At 45.6% G+C, this 24,910-nt stretch overlaps 1 protein-coding gene across 2 annotated transcripts in view; it reads left to right on the forward strand.

Annotated features, from left to right (window-relative positions):
- Nucleotides 1-24,910, forward strand: part of SCAF8 (SR-related CTD associated factor 8) — a 218,910-nt gene that overhangs the window by 140,509 nt on the left and 53,491 nt on the right. The window contains exon 21 of one of the 2 annotated variants that reach the window (XM_018053394.1): nt 10,567-11,692. The exons of the other annotated variant lie outside the window; for it this stretch is intronic. The gene's annotated coding sequence lies outside the window, so the exon portion shown is untranslated. Of the gene's footprint in view, nt 1-10,566; nt 11,693-24,910 lie in introns of those variants that run through there. 2 annotated transcript variants of the gene reach the window in all.

Genomic DNA, 24,910 nt, shown 5'->3' on the forward strand with positions numbered 1-24,910 from the left:
GTTTAGATGTGTGTGTTTTGTGGCTAGTTGTTTGAAAATAAGTAGTAATTTCTTTTGAAGATGTAACGAGACAACTGAATTGCAGTCTCATGAAATTGGCCGTCTCAAAACGGACATCATTTTCTTGTTGTGTAATACTTTCTTATAAATAGTCGATAGTCAGGACTCTGCTCAGATTGTCCTGGGACCTGTTAGAGTTTGGTTTTTAGTTCTTCTGTCTCCCAGCCGAGCCACTTAGGCGAAGAACACTGAGCCCTATCCTAACTTTCAATCAGGTTTACTCTGCTTTGTATCCATCATTGTCAATAGGGCTGGCTAAGTGCCGTTGTTCCTCGGGGGCCACAAGAGTTCATTTACTTTCATAGTTCCTTTACCCATCATATACAAATGATAAAAGTACCTACAACTTGGAAGTTTTCAGTGACCGCTTTCTCAGTGTATGTGTGATTGGGGGAAAGGAGGGTGATGCTTAAAGAGAAAGAGGTGATTTAGGGTCAGCTTGTGTAAACCCTGATATTTGTATTATGACTAACACTGGATGGAAGAGGTTATTTCATCTTGAATTATTATTTGTAGTGCAGATCAAGCTTTCCTTCAACACCCATTATAATTGCAGGGAGGGATCCGTTCCCAGGGCAACATTTCAGTTTCCCAAAATGTGATGCTTGATGTTGACAAGAATCTGGCTCTTCAGAGGTCTTAAGAAATCTCGGAGGGCCTTAGACATCAATCAGGAAGATGGCCCCTGAGTTGATAGGAAGTGGGGTTCACTGTAGGGAGTTTCTTTCCAGGGAGTTCTCATGTGGATCCAGAAGAGGTGGTATCTGGAGCACCCCTCATTTAGCTTGACTCATTGGTAGTGCTTAAAATCATTTCAGCACAAGGCTTTCCACACAAAAGCTGTATACGTTAGGTCTGTGTCTTTGCAGACTCTGTCTCTGGGGCAGAGGTCTGCAGGGTCCCCCTCGGGGATGGGGAAAACCTGAGTTCTCTTCAGTTTTCTACTGGTACTGGTTCCCACTAGTCCATCTCACTCGACGGACTCTCATGGAGATGAGTTACAGGCTAAACATGTCTGGTTTTGGCTGTTCCAGGCCGACTTATAGCCTGTTATAATCTGTTGTTTTGCTAAGACACAGGTGTGAGCAGCCTTGACCGCAAGGCAGGTGGGTGGCCATGTGCCTCAGGTGGTGAGTAGGCTCTGGGGACTGCAGTCACTGTTTCCCCGTTCAGCGTTTATCTACTTGTCACTATATATCTGCCTTAGGGGTAAATTATATACGATCATGAGACTTGTAATTTGGGGGCTTTGCCGAAATGGGCCATCACCAATGTCTGAGGTCTTCTGTGAAAAGGCCCAGGACTCTGGACAACTGGATGGAGTGTAGATGCCATGGGTCCCATATTGTGAGACGTGTCCTGAGAGTGTCCATGTCACACCCCCTGATGAGCACACGAGGGGTCTCTGGTGGGGTACACGTCAGCTCTCAAGCACTGCAGGTCAAGGGATGTCCTTATCCCAGATCCTGGACTCCTGAGTATGATTATGGAAAGCCGTGCAGCTTTCAAAAACAATCACCTCCCTTCTGGTGTGCTTTCAGATCTGCCCAGGCCAACACAAACGCTCCTGAGACCATGCTGTGTTTGTAGACAAAGAATGTTTAATAGTGGCTCATTATCTTGGGTCATGTTTGAAAATCTCTGTGAGCTTGTTAAAATAAGACACTGTGCCTTCCTGAAAACTGCTATTCTGTTACAAACAAACCAAAAAAACCGATATGCAGTTCAAGTGTCGTGTTTCTCCCTAGCCTCAGAATCATGACTTGAGACACTGAGGGGACCCCAGGCCCAGGTTGGTGTGGGTTGGGTGTGGACTAGCTGGTGGGGGTCTCAGTGGGTCCTCTCTGCTCTGGGGGTTGAAGTGTAATGTCACCCGCGTGGTTGCCTTTCCTGACTCCTCTGTGGCTGTGGAGCCCCGCTTCCTGTCTTAATCATTTTAAGAGCTCGTGAGAGAGATTGAAATGAAAACAGACGGATGTAACTGAGATAACCTATCAAAATAGGCATGAAAGCAGCTTCTAGTTGTTGTTTAGTTGCTAAGTTGTGTCCGACTCTTTGTGACCCCAAGGACTGTAGCCCACCAAGCACCTCTGTCCATGGGATTCTCCAGGCAAGAATACTGGAGTGGGTAGCTATTTCCTTCTCCAGGAGGATTTCCCAACCCAGGGATCAAACCCTTATCTCCTGCATTGGCAGGTGAATTCTTCACTGCTGAGCCACCAGGGAAGCCCCAGTTTCTAGTTGCGTGCGTGCATGCTAAGTCGCTTCAGTCATGTCTGACTCGTTGCGACCCTGTGGACTGCAGCCCACCAGGTTCTTCTGTCCATGGGATTCTCCAGGCAAGAATACTGGAGTGGGTTGCCATGCCCTCCTACAGGCGAGTTTCTAGTTATGCCCCTCCAAATGCACATGAGGAGTAAAAGTCTTTTCTTCTTTCTTTAATTTTATTTCACTTTTCCTGGTGATGCTTTGAAACAGCCAATTCCTGATTTTAAATGTTGATTCTGGGTAAGGAGATAAAGCATATAGAAAGTGAAGTGAAGTCACTCAGTCATGTCTGACTGTGCAACCCCATGGACTGTAGCCTACCAGGCTCCTCCATCCGTGGGATTTTCCAGGCAAGAGTGCTGGAGTGGGTAGCCATTGCCTTCTCCAGATAAAGCATATGCATGCATGCAAAGTAAAGACCTCAAGGAGGGCAGCTGAGCCCACTCAGAGGGTCAGCCTGTGTAGGAGGCCAGGTGGGGTCCCGGGCGTGCTTTTTTCAGCTGCCTCTCCCCTTCAGCCTTGGGGCTGGGAGTTGGGTGTTCCTGTCCTGAGAATCTCCATGGCCACCTTTCCTGGGTTCGTATGTTCTGGCATCCAAGGAAAGTGAGGGGCTCATCATGTTGTTGACTAAGTCACATCAGTTCGCTTCCACTAATCCAGTTTGCAAATTAAAACAAAGAAGAAAAGCATCTGCTCAACTGGGTGGCCATCTAGTCTGTCCAATTGTCAGACAGCTGAGGGCACCAGATTGAATTTACCTCAAGCAAACTGGATATGTGAAACTTGAAAATTTCTAAAATGGATGATTGTTCACTTTTCAGAAGTTCCTTTGCCCTATAAAAGATGAACAGGAGGATTTCTTTGAACAGCAGCTTCTTCCAGTACTCTAAAAATAAGATATAATTAAGGTCCCGTCTTTCTGGAGCATACGTTATACATAAAGCTGGCATATTGGGTAAAAAATGTTGAAAGTCTTTTAAAATTAACTTTTTCAATTAGTAAAATTTTTTATCTGATGGGTTCAATTTTACTAGTAGATATATACATGTCAATAGTTTTGCTCTGGACTGGGGGAAGGGAAGAATACATCCTACTTGTTTGACGATGAAAAAGTTAACAATGAGGGCGGTTGCATCATGTGACCTGCCGCTCATTAATCTCACAGTATCTCTTCTTGGGGGAAAAAATGTCAAAACCTTTTAACCTTTAAGCCAGCAGGAGCGACGTGTTGAGCAAGCTGTTGTGTAAAATTCATAAGCGTTTAGCGTCAGCCCCCAGCCTAGGGGCTTCCAAGCAGTTGAGCTGATTCCACTGGCAACGGAATGAATGTCATAGGACGGTTTTATATAAGTTGTCTAGAATGATTAAAGGTTTAGCTGGTAGACATTATGCTTCCAGGATGACTGTGTGGACTTCTTTCCCTTATGTTCATGCAGCCCTTCATTCAGTGTTGAACGTCCATTGAGAAGCCCCGAGCCGAGGAGTCGAGATTTAACAGCAGCAAAGACAGGCCTTGGCCCCGCTCACCCGGAGCCCACACACCCTGCAGTGCACGAGTACCTTTGATGGCCGTCTCTTTTCCTCTTTCTCCTTCCTCTGCTTGTTGTCTTTCCTACCCACTGTCCCAAAGCTCAGGGGGTCAAAGCACAGACTTGTCACATGTGAGTTGTTAACAGAATTTGTTTTTCTTTTTCTTGTAGCTCAGCAAGGGCATCAGCTTTGACTTGAAATGTATAGAAGTCTTGATTCCTTGTTGCTTTTAATTAATTTTTACTGGAGTATAGTAGCTTTACAGTGTTGTATTCGTTTCTGCCGGACAGCTAAGTGAAGTAGTATACGTGCCGATTCCTTGTTGGCTTGTGGTGATTCTCTGGGTAGGAGTGGCCCACGGAAAGAGAAAGGTGTGGTGGGGAGAACATGGGGAGGTGGAGGGAAAAGGAGGCTAATTAACAGCTTGGCTGATGGGAGCAGGTGGAGAAGGGAAGGGTCCTGACTTTGTCGTGGCCACTGCTGCCTCCACGAGCAAGGCGAAAGGGAGCAGGCCTCTTTCATTCACTTTTTCATTCAATCACAGAGGTGCTCGTGGTGCAGACAAGGAGGGAGAAGACGATGATTAGACCAAGGCTCTGCCAGGGTTGTGGACCTGAGGGCCTCGGCCGATGGAGAACCTTCCAGGGAGGCAGCCGTCAGGTAGAGTGTTTGCGATGGCTGCCTAAGCACCGTCAGGTGGAGAAGAGTGAAGAGCATGCCACACAGAGGGGATGGCAGACGGCAGCCTGGTTCCCAGCGCCTGAGCATCGGTGAACATCTCTGCTCTCTACTTGTGTCCCCACGGTTCCCTGAGAACGTGGCTGGCAGAGGGGAGGCTCCCTGCCCTTCCTGCCTCCTCTGCGATGGACACTTCCAATGCAGTCCCACATGCCCTCCCCACGGTTAGCCTGGCTGGTGGGCAGGAATCTCCATTTTACAGTTGAAACTCTCAGTAGCTAAGGAACTTGCCCAAGGATTGCATATTCAGTGGAGAGCAGCTTCAGAGCTTCCAGGCCAAGTGTCAGGTTCCAAAGGGCACACTTTAAACCAGAATTCTGAGCCGCCTTGCCATAAATGAGCTCCCTAGAGGGTTCTGCCAGACCCTGGGCCCAGGGACCCTGTGCCTCCCACCCGCCAGCTCCCAGGAAGTTGGATTTCAGCACTGTTTACAACAGCTCAGTCCATCTGTGATGGTGCAGAAGTCTCTGTTATATTTGGATCATTCAAAAGTCTGTGTTATATTTGAGTCATCCATGCCAAGTGGCCCAGTTTTTCAGGATTTAGAATCTGAGAGACTTGATTTAAATGAATGACAGACATTGTGGGGTACACAGGGTATGGAAGGACAGGAAATCTGAGCATTGTCTGGATTCCCAGCCTTTGTGTGCCCATGGGCCAGTGTGAAACCCCTGCACTTCAGATTTCTAATGTTCAAGAATTTTGTGCCCTGCCTTTCCCAGGGTCTGTTTTAGTGCTAATATATGATCCTTCTTTCCATCACATTGGAATTAAGAAGCTTCTTTGGGGAATCCAAAAAATTTGTATGCATGGAACATGTGTGGGCATGACACATGAAGCAAAACGTGATCTCAGTTTAAGAGAGGAGCCCTGCATATCCCCCGTCGTAGGAATGAACTTCTCTAGTAGGAAGTCATTTTATTTATCTTTTATTTTAATTATTCTTATGCTTGGTTCTCGGGAAGCCCCGACTTCATACTGTTCTAACCGAGTAGAACGTGTGCAGCTCCACACATTTTTAGTAGGGTTTTAACTACAGAACAATAAAACATTTAGCAAATTATGTTAGAACATGTCTGCACACACTGCTCCTTTTAGATCTGTGCCAGCCATCCTGCTCCCATATGGGCTGACCAAGTGGATCAGCTGGACGAGGCAGATGGGGGCCTGGCATCCCTGAATAACTCTGGCACCTTCCCTTCGGCGTGGCAGGGCAGGCTAGCTGAGGCCTGGATCTGAGAGTCTTTTCAAAGGGCCTGGTTTTCTTGGTATTGCTCCATCGCCTCCTTATTTAGCCCACTGGTGGTTAAGCCATGAGCATCAGTGCCAGGACAGCACTTCCTGGGTAGGTTTTCTGTCCCCTGGTTTCACAATCACGTGCCTCCTCCTCTTGGGGAGAACAGCAGACAGGACGGTGGATTCCAGTGCGCCAGCTTGGCTGATCACTGAGCTGCTCTGATGAGAGCTTTACTGGGGGAAGAAATGAAGGTCTCAGAGCCTCTGTTATAGATGCTGTTTCTCAACTGTAGTTTATGGAGAAGTGACTTGTTGCTGTTAATAGGTCATTTGGAATCCTGTGTGCTAAGTCACTTCAGTCGTGTCCAACTCTTGTAATCCTATAGGCTGCAGCCCGCCAGGCTCCTCTGTCCATGAGATTCTCTAGGCAAGAACACTGGATTGGGTTGCCATTTCCTTCTCCAGGGGATCTTCCCAACCCGGGGATCCAACTGGCATCTCTTAAAGTCTCCTTCATTGGCAGGTGGGTTCTTCACCACTAGCAGCACAGATCACATTTACTTAAGGAGGGAAAAATGGGAAATAGAACAGAAGCCTCGACACTGAAGTTGACCTAATTCCTGTTTCTCTGTGCCGTTGGCCCACCTGTGGTCATTCCTGCTTGTCCTTCCCACCCCCCACCACCCCCCCCGCCGCCCCCGACCATCATTCTGCGGCCCTGCATTCATGGAAGCTTGGCCCCTAGTTCCAGAGACGCTTTTCCATGAGTAAGAAAGGGCGTGGCTGCTTTGGGAGCCCTGGGCCTCCCTGCAGGGCTGGTCCCTTGGCAGCCTCATGACCCACGGGCCCTGGTACGGGGTGGCCATTCACTGTGTGGAGCTCAGGTATGTGGGGGATGCAGCCTATATGAGGTATGAGTGGAAAGGCAGGTAATTGGGAGGGGAGTGGAAAGGCAGGTAATTGGGAGTGGAAAGGCAGGTAATTGGGGGCAACATCCACGTAACTTGAAAGTCAGTCTTGGCCACCGTGTAGCTGTGTCGTCTTTGCGAGGTTATTTCACCTCCTTGAACCTCATTTGCTAGTATGTATCATGGCATTAATGAGCTTGCCAAACTGTTTGCACAGATTGAGACCTGGACTTGGACTCACATATCCAAGACCTGGACTCACATAGGCAAGACCTCATTTGCCTCTGTGAGTGACCTGGAACCCATGGACCCCCAGTGAGTTCCTGCTGGGTGAGGGTGGCCTCCCAGTCAGCTCACCTTCATTGTGCCCGGTTTATAAAAGACTGCATTTCAAAATTAAGGACAGTTGCAGCAAATACATCATTTATGGCAGCTTGAGCTACAGAAGCTCAGATGGTAAAGAATCTGCCTGCAGTGTAGGAGACCCTGGTTCGATCCCTGGGTTGGGAAGATCCCCTGGAGGAGGAAATGGCAACCCACTCCAGTTCTCTTGCCTGGAGAATCCCATGGACAGAGGACCCTGGCGGGCTACGTCCGTGGAGTCACAAAGAGTTGGACACGACTGAGTGGCTAACACTACTAGGACTTTACAGTGACTTTCCAGGTATAACTTACACCTCCAGGTACTGCTGTCTGTCAGTTTACTAAAAAAATAAAAATAAAAAATATTTGCACCATATTCTCATTGAAAACTATGGTGCTTAGCCTCCTACTCTATGAAATTATAGCCAAGTGTTAAGGGCGATCATGCAGCCCACTGATAACTGTAAAGAGTGATCCCCGAACGAGCAAGAATGCACTTCACAGAAACTCTCTATTTAAGGAGTTTGGAGTAAGCCCTCCTGCCCACAGTGTCTCTTGGTGGTTGGTCTCTGGAGTGGCCGTTGTCTGTCGATGTGACTAGGTTTTAGATGCAGGAGCTCGTTTTGGATTCAACACATAAAGATGGGGCTGCATCGCATGTGTAGACACTTCTGCCCAGTGGTCCAGCGGGCACCGCAGCGGTGTGGCCGGGAAATGAGCGGGAACTGGGGAACACAGATGCCAAGGCTCTGAGTTCTGGCTCTGCTGTTTGCTGGCTGCTTTGTAAACACTAGGCAACGTACTTCTCCCAACCAGCTGCTTTGTGGAGGCGCTTAGATCTAGTTTGTAGGGTGTTGTTTATGAGACAGTCTATGAAGCGTAATTGTAGGAGCAGAAGAGATGAATAATAGTAAGTAGTGCATCCATCGATATCAGCATTACCAGCCAGAGGCGGCACGGGGAGGAGAAAGGGCTGGTCCTCCTTCTACCCATCGACTTGGTGACTCACATACCCGTGTTAAGCCAGGCAGGTCCCTAGCCCTCAAACCGTAGCCACCTCTTGTGTCCGCAGGGCTCCCCACCATGTGGAGCGGCTTTGAAAGCTACAGCGCTCTCCAGACGTGAGCTCCGTGGCCATCGTCTGGTCTCTGTACTCTTCGTTGATGTTTCCCTTTTCATCTCCACCTTCACCAGCGGATGGATCGGGTTACAGGCTCTTGCAGTGATTCTATCAGACGCTTAGGATCTATGCTAACATATCCCAGAAATCCATGGTCATGAAAATACTTGCCAGAACACTATAATAAATTTCACTCACTGTTTGTTTACTTCAAGTTCGTTTGTTAAGACAGAAATATTTATTTATCTTACTTGGCAACAAAGAAACCCAGAAATTTAGTCTGTGTAGATGTATGTGTGTGTGTTAGTAGGTCATTCTCATGGGTCCACGCTGGACGATGTGAAGAATTTTGTGTCTTTTCCCCTTTTGCTCCCCATTGTGGGCCTCTGTGCCTTTTATTCTCCAAATGCTGATTTGCTGCAGACAACAACCCTATGTGTTACAATCCGGCAAATCTTACCCAGATTTAAGAACATGGCTCTGTCCCTTTAGAATTTATAGCTTATTTTCATTGTCATTTTTCTTTCTTGAGTAGCTTTTAAGTCAATGTTTGAAGGATAAACTCATTAGCAAAATACTTGGAATAATCCAATAGATGATATCTCGATGCCAGTTTTGTGTGAATCATTCACACATTTCACAAAGTTGTATCTCCCCTTATGCCAAAGCCACAGTAGAAAGATGAAAAAAAAAATTATTGAGCTATTTTTTTGTCATGCATATAATGCCATGATACCTTAATATATTTATATACATATATATGTATAATGTAATAATGACATACTATAATAGTATAAAATGATAAAAACAGTTGTTTAAGCATCATCTAAGTTTTATCAGCCACAGAGACACAAAGATCAAATCAAAATCGCTAAATACAGTTTTTCAATTACTGAAGCTTTTCATTTAGTTACTAATAGTCCTAAATTTCCAAATATTGAACTTAATTTCTGGTTGAACCTAGGACAGCTGTGAAACTTTCCACACAGTAAACTTTCCAGCCCCAATTCACTATTGTTTTAACAAGGCGTGGTAAGGTGATTTGCATGGTGGTTAAACGCATCAGTTTTAGGGTCAGACTTTCTGTGTCGGGGTCCCATGTCTGCTCACTAGTGTGGATATCTTTGCAAACTTATTTGGCATATTTACTTAACTAGTCCAACTAGTTGGATTTTAGGTTAGGTACTATGCTTCTGAGCTTCCCTGGTGGTTCAGTGTAAAGAACCTGCCTGCCAATGTAGGAGACACAGGAGAAAATCCCTGGGTTGGAAAGATCCCAGTCCAGTATTGTATTCTTTTTTTTCTTTTTAATATTTATTTATTTAGCTGCTTCAAGTCTTAGAGATGGCACTTAGGCTTAATTGCCCTGCAGCATGTGGAACCTTCCTAGAACAGGGATTGAAACTGCATTCCCCACATTGCAAGGATTCCCCACCACTGGGCTACCAGGGGAGTCCCTCTCCAATATTCTTGCTGGGAAATCCCATGGACAGAGGAGCCTGGCAGGTTACAGTCCATGGGGCCACCGAGAGTCAGACAAGACTGAGCAGCTGCAACAATAACAACTGTGCTCTTACAGAATGCATCCATGTTGTTATATTTATTAATGTATTTTTCAGCTTTTGCATAGCTGTTTCTTAATTTAAGAAAACCAATAGGTACACACACACACACACAAAGATACTTCTTAGATTTTAAGACAGTAAAAGATGTGGAAATGTGTATTTCCAGAATTTTACACCCCTCACATCACCATTTAGGAAGATTTTAATTGACTGCAGATGTTAACATATATGTTGAAAAATTCCCTGGTAGTTCATTGGGTTCTCATCAGCAATCTAAACCAAGATGGTAGGTACCCCAGGCATAGATATTTTGAAGCCTACCCATTGCCCACAGACTGAAATGGTTCTACCTGGTTCTGCTGTTTAAGGACCTGTGAGGGCAAGACTACATGGACCCACTAAAAGTTAGGTGGTGGCTTTCTTCTTAGACTTCATCCACTGAAGTCCTCTTAGTCTACGTGTGATGAAACTAAGGCCCGGCAAGTTCAGGCGACATTGTTGGTTACTGGCAGAATCACGTCTGGAGCTTGGGCATACTGACCTCCGAGACAGGGGTCTCTCCTAAACCATTCCCCCACGCGGAGAGAGCTGAACACCCTGGTTCTTCCTGCTCCACTGGAGAAAGACATGGCATTTTAGAGCACAGAAATTCATCAAACATTGAAACATTTGCTGTTTTATTCACTCCATCTCTTCTTTAGGAATTATCTTGGAAAAAAAATAGAAAAAGTTATTCCATTGACCAGTGATGACCAGTTATTGTTCCTTTTGTCAACAGGCAAGATGATGAATGAAGTCCTGGCAGCTTCCAGTGTCCCAGGCCTTGTAGACATAAATGAGACGTGCTTCAAAGTTCCAATGTGCACCACATCGGATCTTGTTTAAGGAAGCGTTAAAAGGAACCCACCGTTACCTATTGAAGGCTCTGTGCTCTCAGACATTGTTTCTGATTGAATCCAGAGGTTGCAAGCATGCCTCCCTGTATTACCTGTTGGAGCAGGTTTAATTTTATAAATTTTAAACACAAACTCTATGAGTTTCTAGTCCATAATTGTTCTTTTTGAGGATCCACTCAGATGAACAGTATTGCATCTGTAAGAAATATGCACTTCCACAGGACCAGAATTTTTTTTGTTTTTTTGGAATATAAATGGCAACAAACTCCAGCTGTAGCATCATCCTGAACCAGTGATGAGAAGGACAGATTGCAAGGAAACTGTTCAGGGAGAAAATGTCATGTTGTGTTGGAACTACAGATTACTGGAACCATAGCTGTAGTAAACTAAGGCTTTTTTGCTTAAACACAACGTGCAAAAACTGTGGTTCTTGACTGGTGGCTTTCATCCATCGTTATTAGTCATCTCCTTGGACACACAAACGTTGAACATCTTCAATTTTTATTAAAAAGGAAAAGGGATGCAGCTTTGAGAAAATCCAGGTTCAATGTAGTCTTCCGGGTATCTCAGCCCAACTTTTGTGTCCTGATCTTACGAACAGCAGGTACCTGTTGGTAGGGGAGAAGCCTAGGGAGAGAGGAAGGAAGGGCGTCATCCCATTGTATCGTAAACATACTTTATAAGTACGTTTTTTAATCACTTCTTATTCAGGCAGAGATTATAAAAGTTTGTTGCAAATATTCAGACCAGGTTCTGGGTTTTGGAAATTATCAGAGTTCACAATACCTGCAAGGGGTGGGGGGTTGAAAAAAACCCACAAACTTGAAATATGAACACTCTTTACACTTAAAAGAATATTTTTATCATTCTTTTATTTGTTTTGGCTCTGTCACAAATTAAAGTGCTTGGAATGCTGTATCTGTGGTCTCTTGACATTTAATCAATGAGAACCTAACACTTTCACAGTATGCTGTCACTTTGGACATTCATAATAAAAATTGAAACGGATTTTGGTTGGTAGTCGTTTATTTTGCTTTGTAGCTTAGCGCATCTTTCATGGTTCGTCTCTGCCTATCGTCCAAGCGCTTTGTGTGGCCGTATACCTTGACATAGATATACACATAGTTAAGGCCTTTCAGTCTTCATCAAATCACTGTTGTTTTCTGTATGTTAACAATCACTCTCTCTTTGTTGAAAGGCTGGGATATTTTTGAATGCTAAGGGCTTTTAGATTATGCTTTCTACAATACAGAGTAAAAATAATTCTCGAGGACTCTTAGCTTTCTGCAGTTTCTGATTATACCACATTTTCTATTAAATGCATTATAATATATTTTGATATTTTCTGTTAAATAAGTAGGTAACTGGAGAAGGCTGTGGGCAATCCAGCTATGGGCTTTTCAGTCACATCTTTTTGGTTTGGCTCTGCCCCATGTGTTGTGTGCTAGAGTATATTTTTATGTATTCCATAATATTATAGTAAGAAATTAAGAAACTCCAATGAAACCCAAACACGTGAGCCTGTGTAGAAGACTTAGACCTTGCTTGGCACTTTTACGGCATTTGATATGGAAATAAGAAGAAAAGATCCCTTTCCTTTTTTTCTTTTGTAACTAAACTTGCAATTGGCAGATACGCCATTCATCTATCTCCCGCCTACTATCATTCCCCCCAAAAGGAACAGCATGGATTGGGAGATAAACGTGGACATTCTAGTGCATAATTGAGCGAATGATGTTGGAACTCTTCAATTAGGGGAAGGGAAACCTAACAGGAGGTTCTGGGTTCTTTTCAGTGGGTAGGTGGCAGGAGAAAGTGGAATAGTGAACCAACTTAAAAATAGGATCATTCCTTTAGACTGAGTTTTGTACAGTGTTCACATTTAGCTGGAGGTGATTTCTGTGATCAGACTTCCATCCAGGACCCAGCTGTTGGAAGAGTCATCTTTTCTAAAGTCCCAAGGCACCGTAATAAGGTCAGAGGTTGATGCTTTTGTTCCATAGATGAATTCCTTTTCCGAAGCCTCTACTACCCTCTCCTCTCTCTTCTGAGCATCTGGACCTGCATCTCTCTTTGTGAATCAGCGTGAATATTTACCAGTCCACACTGCATCCCTACCTTCAGTCAGCGGCAAAGGGAAGCTTTCAAAAGTCACTATTCTCTAGGGACCGAAGACATTTTGAGCTGATTTTAAAGACACTATTAGGTGACTTTGACAAACTGAAGCTATTCTGTATTTACACAGAAAGAATCCTTGATGTGGGTTGTTTTATCAGTAGATGGTGGCTTGTCATATGAATTCTAATACTGAGATCTCATTCAAATGAGACGGGTGGTCTTAAGCAATGTCTTTGTGGTTAATAAATTCTTCAGAAAGAGGGAAAAAAAACCTAAGCGTCTGTTTCAGAATGGTTCCCTGCATAGGAATTACACATAGATGATTATTTATTTTCAAACCAATTTGTGTTTTAAATGATTGAAGAACACAAGTAGTTAAGAAAGCAGTTGAGTTTGATGCTTTAGAAGAAAGCCTCTTTCTGGTCATTTTCAGTGATTTTTCCTAAATCTGCTATTTCTGCATCCATTTGTTAAAATTGGGGAATATTCCACCCTATTGTGGATGGCATCAAACCACATCATTTTCACGGCTGGAGTTTCTCTCGGGGGACTGCTTCTCTATGACCAGGAGAGGACCCTGGTGCAGTCCTGGGCATATTTATTGTTTCATAGATTCTCACTGCACCTTCTAGTGTCTAGAAATGTTATGTCTACTTCTTTTATTTCTTCTGAGGTATACATCTCTTTCAAACATTTTTAAAAATACTATAGCAAATTAGTCTACCCGTGGGCTATCAGGAAGTAAAATGAGGGACTTCCCTAAAGGTCCAGTGATTAGGACTCTGAGCTTTCACTTCAAGGGCTCAGGTTCAATCCCTGGTTAGAGAACTAGACCCTCCAAACTGCACAGTGCACTCAAAGAAAAGAAAAGGAAGTTCATTTTCACATTCTGGTGTTACTTCAAAAACAAATTATATATTTTTTAATCCAAACATATACAAATCAAATATAAACAGTTTAGGAAAGAAACTTGTAAACTAGAAAATATATATACATTTAATTATCTAAACTCTTCATATACAGGCCTAAGTATAATAGTATATTTTCTAAAAAGATAATATGAATACAAATTTTTAAATCCACTGTACGATCCACAATCCAGAAGTAAATGTGGCTGAGTCTAACAGCTTGTGTGGCTGGGAAAGAAACTGATCCGCCTTTTAGAATTTTGTTTGGATAATCATGGGTGGGAAGATTATTACTGAGTAGAAGCAATTGCCATTCCAAAGATTTTTTTTAAAATTGTGTGAAGACTGAGCCAAATTCTTATTTTATATCATCTTAAAGGATCCTTCCTAAAGAGTTGCATTAATATTTAAATTCCCCCACAAAACATCAAGCAAATGAAAAACCACAGCAAACAAGACAGTCCGTGGTGGGCACCTCCCTCCTTCCCACCACATCATTCCTGTCCTTCCATCACAGACAGGAAAAAGAAACAGGCTAAGAAGGAAGAGGAAGTCATTTTTACCAGAATATGTCTCTGTTAGCAAGTTTTGCGGTGCCTGTGTAGGCGTAAGCATGTGTACACACTTCACGGGCCTGGAGGCCAGTGCAGAGAGAACTAGATTCACGTAGACCACAGAGAAGCTAAACTTGCCAAGAGGAGGCCTGGCCGGGCAAGTTCAGGAGGCCCTGGGCAATGAGGAGACAAGCTAAGGTCCTGCCACGAGAGCTGGTGGGGAAATGTCTCCCCGGAAAGTGACCAGCAGCTCCAGAGATGGAGGCCCTCACTTGTGTGCTTCGGCCAGACTGCAGCTGAAGCCCTACCTCCTGTACACTGTCTGACTCCAACTAAGTTGGCTTTTTACTAGAATGTTATATGTGTGTGCGTGCTTAGTTGCTCAGTCATGCTCAACTCTTTTGCAACCCATGAACGGTAGCCCCCCACGTTCTTTTGTCCCAGGGATTTCCCAGGCAAGAATACTGGAGCGGGTTGCTATTCCCTTCTCCAGGGGATCTTCCTGACCCAGAGATCGAACCTGCATCTCCTGCATTGGCAGGCAGATAGATTCGTTACCACTGAGCCACCTGGGAAGCCCAGAATGTTATACACTTGTCTCCAAATACAAATACTCCTTTGTGATCCAATGTGTATTTATTCAGTGCTCACAGAACCGGTTAGTGATCAGAGGTGAAGAGATGAATGAAAATGACGCTTCTGTCCATCACTCAGATCTGCCAGTTAGCCAGGCAGGCAGCTGTGCATTGTCTATTAAACAGAAGCTGAATGAAAAAGAGGCCCATGTGGGTGGGTTTTAGCCAAGAGTTTCCCTAAAAATGATCACTTTTTTTTGTCAGCTCAACTTTGCACTGAAGAAGAAAGAAAACAGTTCTTACAATTTATCTTTTGCTGTTTTCTAGCCAGTGATAAGCTTATTGTTTATTTGGCTTTGAGAATTTTGGGTTTATATTTGCATATAACAGTGAGCCATGCCTAGTCAGAAATATAGTGTTTCTAAGGGCTTACCTGATTTCTGTGGCCTGGCAGCAAAGTTTGAGGTTTTGGTTTGAGATTGAGATTTCACAAATAGGTTCTCCAGCCGGAGACGCCTCACAACAGATCCTAAACACGATCATTCTTTTTCAAAATCCCTAAACTTTAGCAAAGAAAAGTGCCACCATCCACGGATGCGGTCATTAAATCTGACCCATGAAGTGGCAAGTTTCAGCTGTCAGTAGACGGAGTGAAAAACTACTCTCAGTGACTTTGGCTTTACAAAGTGACAGAACTGACTATACAAAATGACCTTGAGAAACTATAAATAGAACACAAGAAGCTATTTCTACATGCAAATTCAGAGTTTCTTGAGAGATCTCTCTTATTTCCAAAATATATATATTTAATGAAAGGAGGACAGACTATAATGAGAGGGTTAGGAATACGTGGAGTTATTCTTCACCCACATCTTCCCTGGAGGGGGTTTGATTTCCCTGGGCCATCTGAGCGGTACACAAACAACACGCCTGGCTTTCCTGGGTCCTTGTCACAGTCAACAGACACATGGAAGTAAGTTGACTCAAAGTTCTCAGTCTAGTGAGAGCATGCTTACGAAGATGTTATTAAATACAAAAGAGGAAAACAAAACCAATAGAAAATCAGTGAATTGTGGATGCCATCCATCATTAGCTCACGTCCTTTTCCGAGGCGGAAAAGTGAAAGTGTTAGTCACTCAGTCATTTCCGACTCTATGCGACCCCAGGGACTATAGCCCCCCAGACGCTCTCTGCCGACCCCTCCTCTATTTGCAGTCCGACTAAAATTCCTCAGGATGCTTAACTGGGCCATCAAAATTTTCAAACTGAGGTTCTGCAAGATGATATCACAATAAGCTCTCATTTCCTAGCATAGTAGGGGTATTGACGCTTTTCCAATGAACCTCCTGTTTTTAAGGAATTTGAATGTATTTCTTAAATGTGCTGTGCTTAGCTGCTCAGTCATGTCCAACTCTTTGTGACCCCACAGACTATAGCCTGCCAGGCCTCTCTGTCCTTGGGGATTCTCCATCCAAGAATACTGGAGTGGGTTGCCATGCCCTCCTCCAGGGGATCTTACTGACCCAGGGATGGAACTCAGGTCTCCTTCACACAAATGCCCTACTGGCTATAACCCTCATGGCCAGCAGAGGGCTCACCTTACCAGTGCTGCCAGCCACAGAGCCGGGTATACAGCCTCTAACATAAACAGAAAATACCAAGCAGTCACTCTCCTAAAAGCAAAAAGGAACCCCCCTTTAAAAGAAGAGTTTTACTTGGTGCATTTTTGTTCAGCCCTTACACATGGAATCAGTAAACACCAGCATCCCATAGGAGTTAGCTGTGCTTGCATTAAGAAAGCGTCTCCTCACATCGAATCTCTTCCTTTGCCTGCAGAGAAGATTGTGTGTGTCCTTATTTTGTGTCTCCTCATCTACCTTCAGTTCAGTCTTCAGTTTGCTCTGTCTTAGTCGTTGCTTGATTTTCACATAGCTTATTTGGCACCTGTACTGGCAGCCGAAGGTGCCCCCAGGTGCTAACACGGCGGTTCCCAAACATGTCTGCACTTTACAATCACCTGGGGAGCTTAAAAAAATTAGCTGAGCATTCCCGAACCATTCCCGAGGTCTGATTTGTAGGGTGTGCCCTGGGCACTGGGAGTTTTAAGAAAGCTCCCCAGGGGTTCCTACTGTGCATACACGTTTGGGAACTGCTGGGCTACAGGGAAGGAAGGAAAGGATTGGTGAGCCGGAGCCTGAATCCGAGCCCTGACTCCTGTCTGTTGTGCGAGTTGGGGTAAGTTACCTAACCTCGCCCAGCCCTGACTTCCTTGTCTGCAGAGTGGAGATAATCATGCTGGTGATTTTCTCATCTGTGTAGTGAAAATATCACGTACGTTACACAATCAGTGACAACGCGTGTGATGTGTTTGGCACAGGAAATAGTAGCTGGCGTCATCTCTCCCATGGGTAAAATAACGTTTAGTCCATTTTCAAAGACAGTGACACGCCCTGTGGATGATTAAGTGAGGTTGGCTTAATGAAAGTGAAATTAGGTAGGGTGACAGGCTCGCTGCCCTCACACTTGCCTTTTTTTTTTTTAACCCCCCACCCCCAAATGAATTGTTCATCTGTTGCTAGCTTGTTGGAAAGAATGATACAACGTTATACTCAGAGATAAGGCCGTTGTGTTCGTCTGTTTTCCCAGGATAGGGTGAGTCTCCCTAGAGTTTTGTGACTAGGATCTGCGCAGCAGATCAATCGGAGAAAAACTGGGAAGTGAATGTTTTTGGAAAGGCCAGCTGGACTCCCTGGGTTGGGTGGGCACATTCACTGATTAGAGCCGGCCCCGATGTGGTGGGACGTAAGGGGGTGGGTCTGTCATTATGTGCCCACACCGTGCCTGTCAGCTCCTTGGTCCTCAGCGAGTTAGATTCTAACCCCTGATTGTAATTTTTAATCTAAGAACTCTCTCTTCCACTCCTTCAGTATTTATTCACTTCTTTTTTGTTTGGCCTTCATCTCAAGAAAACAAAAATTCACAAAGAAAAGATCATGTGAATGTATGGCAAAAACCACTACAATATTGTAAAGTAATTAGCCTCCAATTAAAGCAAATAAATTAATTTACACAAAAAAGAAAAGAACCACAAACACAATGCCTATTGAGGTGAACTGGTTCCTGCACGCAGACCCCAGGGGCTGGGATGGGGGTAGGGAGAGAAAGTCTGTCTTATTTTGCCAGGTGGCCCTTGGGAGGTGGTCTTTGTGGAGGGAAGGGGAGATGAGTGGTGTGCATTCCCCCGAGATAAAAATCAGAGGAAGATAGAATGTCAGAGCCCAAAGGAGCCTGAACAACCATCTGAACCCCAGGGGTCCCTAACTGGGAGCAGTCTGAAAGTATACGCGGCATCATAGGCAGATAGAAATGTGTCTTTGATGGGGGCCATGGCTTTTCAGCAGATTTGCAAAGAGCTCGGTAACCCTCCAGTGTGAACCAATTTTACTAATAGGGGAACGGAAACAAAGGAAGCTGTTCAAAGCTCCCAGGCTGTCACAGTGGGCACAGAACGCAGGTGGCCACGCTTCTCCCCCAGCTCTGCTCCCTGGTTTCACAGCAGGTTTTAAGCATCATCGGGCGGGTGTGCATGTGAGGGGGGGAATGTTTTAGCCACAGGTTCTGCTTGTTCCCCATTTAGTACAGCCCGAGCCAGTGCCAACGTGATACACAATGAGGTTCCCACTTTCTTGTAACCAGGGACGTTGTGTCCCAAAGGTAGGAAGAAGTCAGGGCTGTTGGAGCTGCTGAAAACCCCTATTGTTTTAACCTGCAGGAAAGATTCGGTCTGGCTCAGAGTTTTAGCAGGAATCAGGCCTAAAGGAATTCAGCCCGCAAATTGGGGGAAGTAGGTGTCTTAGTCTGTCCGGCTCCTATGGATAAAATACCATCAACTAGGGGATTCTAAACAACAGAAATGTATTTCTAACTGTTCAGGAGGCTGGGGAGTCCAAGATCAAGGTGGTGGCAGGTTTGATGTCTGATCAGGGTCATCTTCTCGCTGAGCCCTCATGTGGGAAAAGGGAGAAGGCAGCTCTCTGGGGTTTCTTGTTCATTTGTAAGGGCCCCAGGCTCACAACCCCATCACCTCCCAAAGGGCCTCCATCACAATGGGGGTTAGGTTTGATTGCTTAAATGCCAGTATCATTTTAATAGACATAAAGGTGAATTTTTTTAAAAATTATTTTTAACTGGAAGATGTGTGTTAGTCACTCAGTCATGTCCAGCTCTTTGCAACCCCATGGACTGTAGTCCATCTGGCTCTCCTGTCCATGGAATTCCCCAGGCAAGAATACTGGAGGGGGTTGCCATTCCCTTCTCCAGGGGATTTTTCTGACCCAGGGATCAAACCTGCGTCTTCTTTATTGCAGGCAGGTTCTTTACCACCTGAGCTACCAGGGAAGCCCCAGTTGGAAGATCATTGCTTTATAGTATTATGTTGGTTTCTGCCATACATCAGCGTGGCTCAACCATAGGTATACATATGTCTCCTCCCTCTAAAACCTCCCTCCTGCCTCCCACCCCATCCCACCCCTCCAGGTTGTCACAGAGCACCGGGTTTGAGCTCCCTGCGTCATACAGCAAATTCCCACCAGCTATTAATATATTAACATATAATTGATGTAATATAAAAGTATATATAATAATATCTGTTTTGCATATGGTAATGTATATGTTTCAGTGCTACTCTCTCAATTCGTCCCACCCTCTCCTTCCCCCACTCATATGTTAATGCATTTATATGATATCTAGAAAGATGGCACTGATGAGCCTGTCTGCAGGGGGTTAGGTCTTTAATTTATGAATTTGGGGGGGATCCAAACATGTGGTCAATCACAATAGGCAAAGGCCTACAAGAAGAGGGTGTTTTGTGTTTTCTTTTTCTTTCTTTCGTGTAGTTTCACTTTCACGAGGGCTCCTAAGTCACATAGGTTTGGCAGGATGGAGCAGTCTGACAACTCTGTGGGGTTCTGTTAGACCAGATACCAGCAGGACCACCCGATTATAGTAAGACTGTGGTTAGAGAAAAAATGTGAGTACACAATCAGTGCTCCCTTCTTGTGGTTGGAGCTGTAGGTGGGAGGATTTCATGGGATCCAGAGAGTGCCTTGTGGGAAAGGCTTTGAGGGGACCCTGTGCCCCCAGGGGAGAGTACAGCCTGCTGCTGCTGCTGCTAAGTTGCTTCAGTCATGTCCGACTCTGTGCGACCCCACAGACAGCAGCCCACCAGGCTCCTCTGTCCCTGGGATTCTCCAGGCAAGAACACTGGAGTGGGTTGCCATTTCCTTCTCCAATGCATGAAAGTGAAAAGTGAAAGTGAAGTCGCTTAGTTGTGTCCGACTCTTAACAACCCCATGGACTGCGGCCCACCAGGCTCCTCCGTCCATGAGGTTTTCCAGGAGTACAGCCTAGTGGTCAGCCGTGCAGGCTCCAAAGTCGATTTTGCGCAGGTTGTGAATCCCAGCTCTAACATGCACTTGTGTTTAACCTCATCTTCCTGTGGGCCTTCGCCTCCCGCCTGTCAGATGGGGACAACTGTGCCTCCTGAACAGGACTATTTAGAGGACAAAATGGGAAAATGATTGAAAGTGGATTCTGGGTCTGACAAATCCCATCTGTTCTGTTGAATGTATTCTGCATTGTAAGATTATATTGTCACTTTCAAATTATCTTGAAAATGAATACTTCTAACTATACTAGGAAGGAATCAGGTCTGATCATTCAAGTTCTAAGTTGATGATGAAAATAGGAGAGTCTTGAATGACCGCCTCCTGTCTACCTCTTATATCAGCTGCTGTGTCATATGATTGACCTCAAGCTTCTTTTTCTTTCTTTTTAATATATTTATTTATTTGGCTACACTGGTTCTTAGAGGCGGCATGTGGGATCTAGTTCCCCAATCAGGGATCAAATCCAAGGCCCCTGCATTGGGAGCATGGAGTCTTAGCCGCTGGACCACTAGGGAGGTCCCTCAAACTTTTCCTGATTTGTTTTTTATTTTCTCAAGTCAGGAAAGAATACATGCTCGATATAAATGATTCTAGCCAGCGCAGTTTATAGAGACAAAGATGACTAGTCCATAGTTTTCTAAAACAGCTACTCATAAACTTTCTAGGGAGACTGGTCTGGCCCAGCCCTCCTTGTGGAAAAGCCTAGAAAATATCCTTGATGTGCATGGTTTTTACACTTGCCTCCTGGCCTAGCCGCCTATCATGGTTTCCTTGTGACATGTGTTTGAGGAGTTTTGCACTCCAGGAAATAGTATATCGACAGGATTACTTCCTGCTTTAGTACGTGTCCTAGCCGCTCCAGCTGTGTTGAGCACAGGAAGTGGACTTTGATGGGAAAGGAAGACCCGTGCCCCGGTCGGGATGTGGAAGGAAGGAGCAGGGAGATGCAGAAAGCTCTGGGGCACAGAGAGTCCTCATGGAGGCAGAGAAATTGGTGTTAGGTCACTGGAGACAGTAGGAGCCGACTGGGAGTGTGGTGATGAGGACCGAGGCCAGGCTGCCCCCAGAGAGGGCTGGGCTGCTCCTAGCATGACCTGAGCCTTGTGCAGATACAGAAGGGAGCCCCACTGCCTTGAAGATACACAGCACTGTGAGAGGAAACAGAGCTGGATTTCAGTCCTTGCTCACCCTGGCACAGGTGCTCTTGTGCAGTGTGCAACATGAGCAACTGTGCTCAGCAGCCCCAGGAGAGATGAAGAGTTCAATCATTTCTGCCCCCCACTGCCCTGAGCCAGGAAGAACAAGGGTAACCCTGAGGATCAGGATCCTGTTCGCTTAGGCCGAGGTTGTGGAGGGGATGTGGGAGGGTGGAGAAGGTGCTGGAAAGACGGAGAGGTTGTGGATCTTCCTGTCCAGAATCCGGAGAGCATCCCCTTCAAGCTTCTCCAGGGCTCTGTGGACATTCACAGCCTCTGTCCCCACCTTCCCAGCTGCCCTCGCACATTCTTCGTGCGTCCAGGCCCTCCTCCCCTCCTCATTCGAAATCGCCTCACTCCCTGCGCCCTGGGATCTTGACCTTGGCTGTGAACGGCCACAGAGTGACCTTTCACGGGTGAGGGTGGGAGAGGCTTGTCTAGAGCCCAGCAGAGGGGAACACCAGTCTCAGCTTCCTGGTGCCCAGCCTCGTGCTGGGGGCCCTCTGGGATGTGACGAGTAAATGAAGACAAGGAGCAGAGTTTGGGTCCCCACCCCACCCAGAGCAGCCTTCTCAGCATCTTGTTTGGGGTACACCAGCTGTCAGCTTCCCGGGCTGCCTCTGTCTTTGATGCCTGCCTCCTCTTTTGTCTGTGTCATCTCCCGTCTCTTATGAGGACACTAGTCTTTAGATTTAAAGCCCACCCAGATAATCCAGGATGATCCTATCTAGAAACCCTTAGCTTCCCTACAGCTGCAAAAACCCTTTCTGAAAATAAGGTCCCATTCAAGGGTTTCAGAGGTTAGGACGTGGATGTGTCTTTGGGGAGCTACCATTCAACCCACAGCAGCCATGATCCCAAGCCTGCCTTTGGTCCTAATGTATTTCTTGCAATTTCCTTAGGTCGGCCACTGCCTTGACCCCTGCACTGGGTAGAATATGAAATATTCTAGAATATCACTTGAACAGTGCTAGGACACATTGACTGTGGAATAGGATTCCATAGAAGGGGAGGGTCTAAGCTCAGGCCCAAGAAGTTGGTTTAAGGAAAACCTTAAATCTGTTGTTTTCCACACTGGTTCCTAATCCAGACAACCTCTGTCTCTTACCTGAGTTACTACAGTACCTTCCTAACAGGCTTCCTGCCTCCAGATTCACCTCCTTCAATTTCCCTCCACACCACCATCAGTAGTGATCCTTCCAAAATGTATGTCTGACTGTGCAAACCCACACACATCACACACGAAGACAACCCGCGTGCCCGTTCCCATTGCTCTTAAGAATAAAGCCCAGATCCCTGACCTGCCCTGCACTGGCCTCCTTCTGTCCCCCGACCCCAACCCTGAGCTTAAGCTGCACTGATGTTCCCCGGCCTGCGAAGGTGCTGTACCCCGGGCACCATGTTGAGGCTTGGAGGCTCATATTTTTATTTTGAAGGCTCTCAGCTTGTATCCTATCAAACATGAAAATACACCCACGTGCCACATTGAATATTTTAGAGTGCAAAAAAAAATATTTTAAAGGTTTTCATATTTCAAGTAATTTTGGAATGATTGGATTCTGAGTGACTCCTTCGAGTGCATCGAATTTCTCAGTCGTCTTCCAGCTGCTTGGGGAGTCTGATCAAGTGAGAGCATCTAAACCTGCACGTCGTTTTCCAGATACAGTTGAAGATTTATGACTGCTAGGCCCTAAGGCAGTTGACAGAGTGCTTTGTTTCATTTGCATTTTATTAAACAGAAACGTCAACTGTGCAGTTTTCCTCGCATATTTGAGGGGACAGTATATTTTTTCAGGCCTCAGCCCTTTCTCTAACCCTGGCCTGGCCAACTTCTGCTCCGTCTTCAGATCTCGCCTTAAATGTTACTCCCCCACAGGGAGCCTTCCTGACCCTCCTTCTGGGTCAGTTCCCCTGTCCCATCATCTCGTAGCATGGAGTCACTTTCCTGCAGAGCACACCTCAGACTTTAATTTCAGGACTATCTGTGTGATCTGCTCTTCAGAGTGTCTTTCTAGCGCCAGACAGACGGTGAGTGCCATAGGTCAAAGGTCATGGCTGGCCTGTCCCCATCCCACCTGGCACCTACCTCGAATGGTGGCGACTCAAAAAAATTGTTAGCAGTCTGCTCCTTACGTGCCCAAATTGTCTGACCACACTCTGAGCATTCCTCTTGCCCTTTTGTTACATTAGAAGAGAATCTGACGTTATTCATTACCCTCTGGAGTGACTTAAAATTCATTACCCTCTGGGGTGACTGTGTGTGTGCGCTCAGTCGCTCAGTCGACTCTGTGACCCCATGGACTGTGGCCCTCCAGGCTCCTCTGTCCATGGGATTCTCCAGGCAAGAATACTGGAGCAGGTTGCCATGCTCTCCTCCAGGGGATCTTCCTGCATGTCTTAACAAGGGATCAAATCCACACTGGCAAGCAGGTTCTTCACCCCTAGCGCCACCTGGGAAGCCCCTAAGGGCACACAGCTTGAAAGTTCAAACCAGGGAGATGTGTGATCTAGAGATTTATTCAGTCTCAACTGTCTGAACATGGACACTTTGGCAGAGATAGCACACGTCCCTGGCCATGGCAGATTTGTCACCATCAGCCTGTACCCCAAGCTCAGGGCTGGCTATCTTACAGAATTCTCCTTCATCCCCATCAGTCGTCTCCTGTGAGCAGTCCCAAGAGGCAGGGCATGGAAGGGACGTGCCCTCTACATAGTGACTTGTGAGGCATGAGCTGTGTGCTGTCTGGGGAGGACTTAGCTCTGGACCTGGAGCACAGTGAGCCTGTAGACCTTTGCGGCTGTCGGTGCCCTTGGGCAGTCCATACTGAGCGCGCGTGAATGTCGGTTTAGTCAGGGAGTGCCTGATACTTAGTCCCAAACGCACTGACATCACTTGGTACCTTGGCCTCTGTGTGGCCCAAATACATGCCAAGAGCCTTGGAAAGCCAGTAGAACTTTCCATTTGTAATCTGGAATCTAACCCTGTAAGACATGGTTCAATCATCAGCCAAACTGACTGCTCATTTTGACTGTTTCTAGAAAAAAGCCAGGCTCTGTAAGTGATATTATGTAACCATGTCATCTCACTGAACGTTGAGAGTTCCACTGAGAGCATCTTCCTGGGGTCCTTCTGGGCCCAGCATGCTGGTCCTCCCCTTATACCAACTGCTTCCATATGTTCTCTGCCTCTCACTTATCAAGTTCCTACCAAGAGCTCCACTTGCCGTGTAAGAGAATAAAACACTGAAAGAAGCAAATGATTGCTTGTTTTTTAGTCAGGGTTTATAAGTTTAGATAGTCAAACTTATATAGCCTGGTGATGGAAAGTTCTTTTTTATTTTTTAGTATTAAAAAGGCTCTACATTATGGTGGGGCTATGTAAATAGTCTCTAAAACTACAGCCCGATTAATCTTACAAGTGTTAGTTA

The sequence above is a fragment of the Capra hircus genome, chromosome 9, assembly GCF_001704415.2.
Source record: "Capra hircus breed San Clemente chromosome 9, ASM170441v1, whole genome shotgun sequence".
Taxonomy (NCBI): Eukaryota; Metazoa; Chordata; class Mammalia; order Artiodactyla; family Bovidae; genus Capra; species Capra hircus.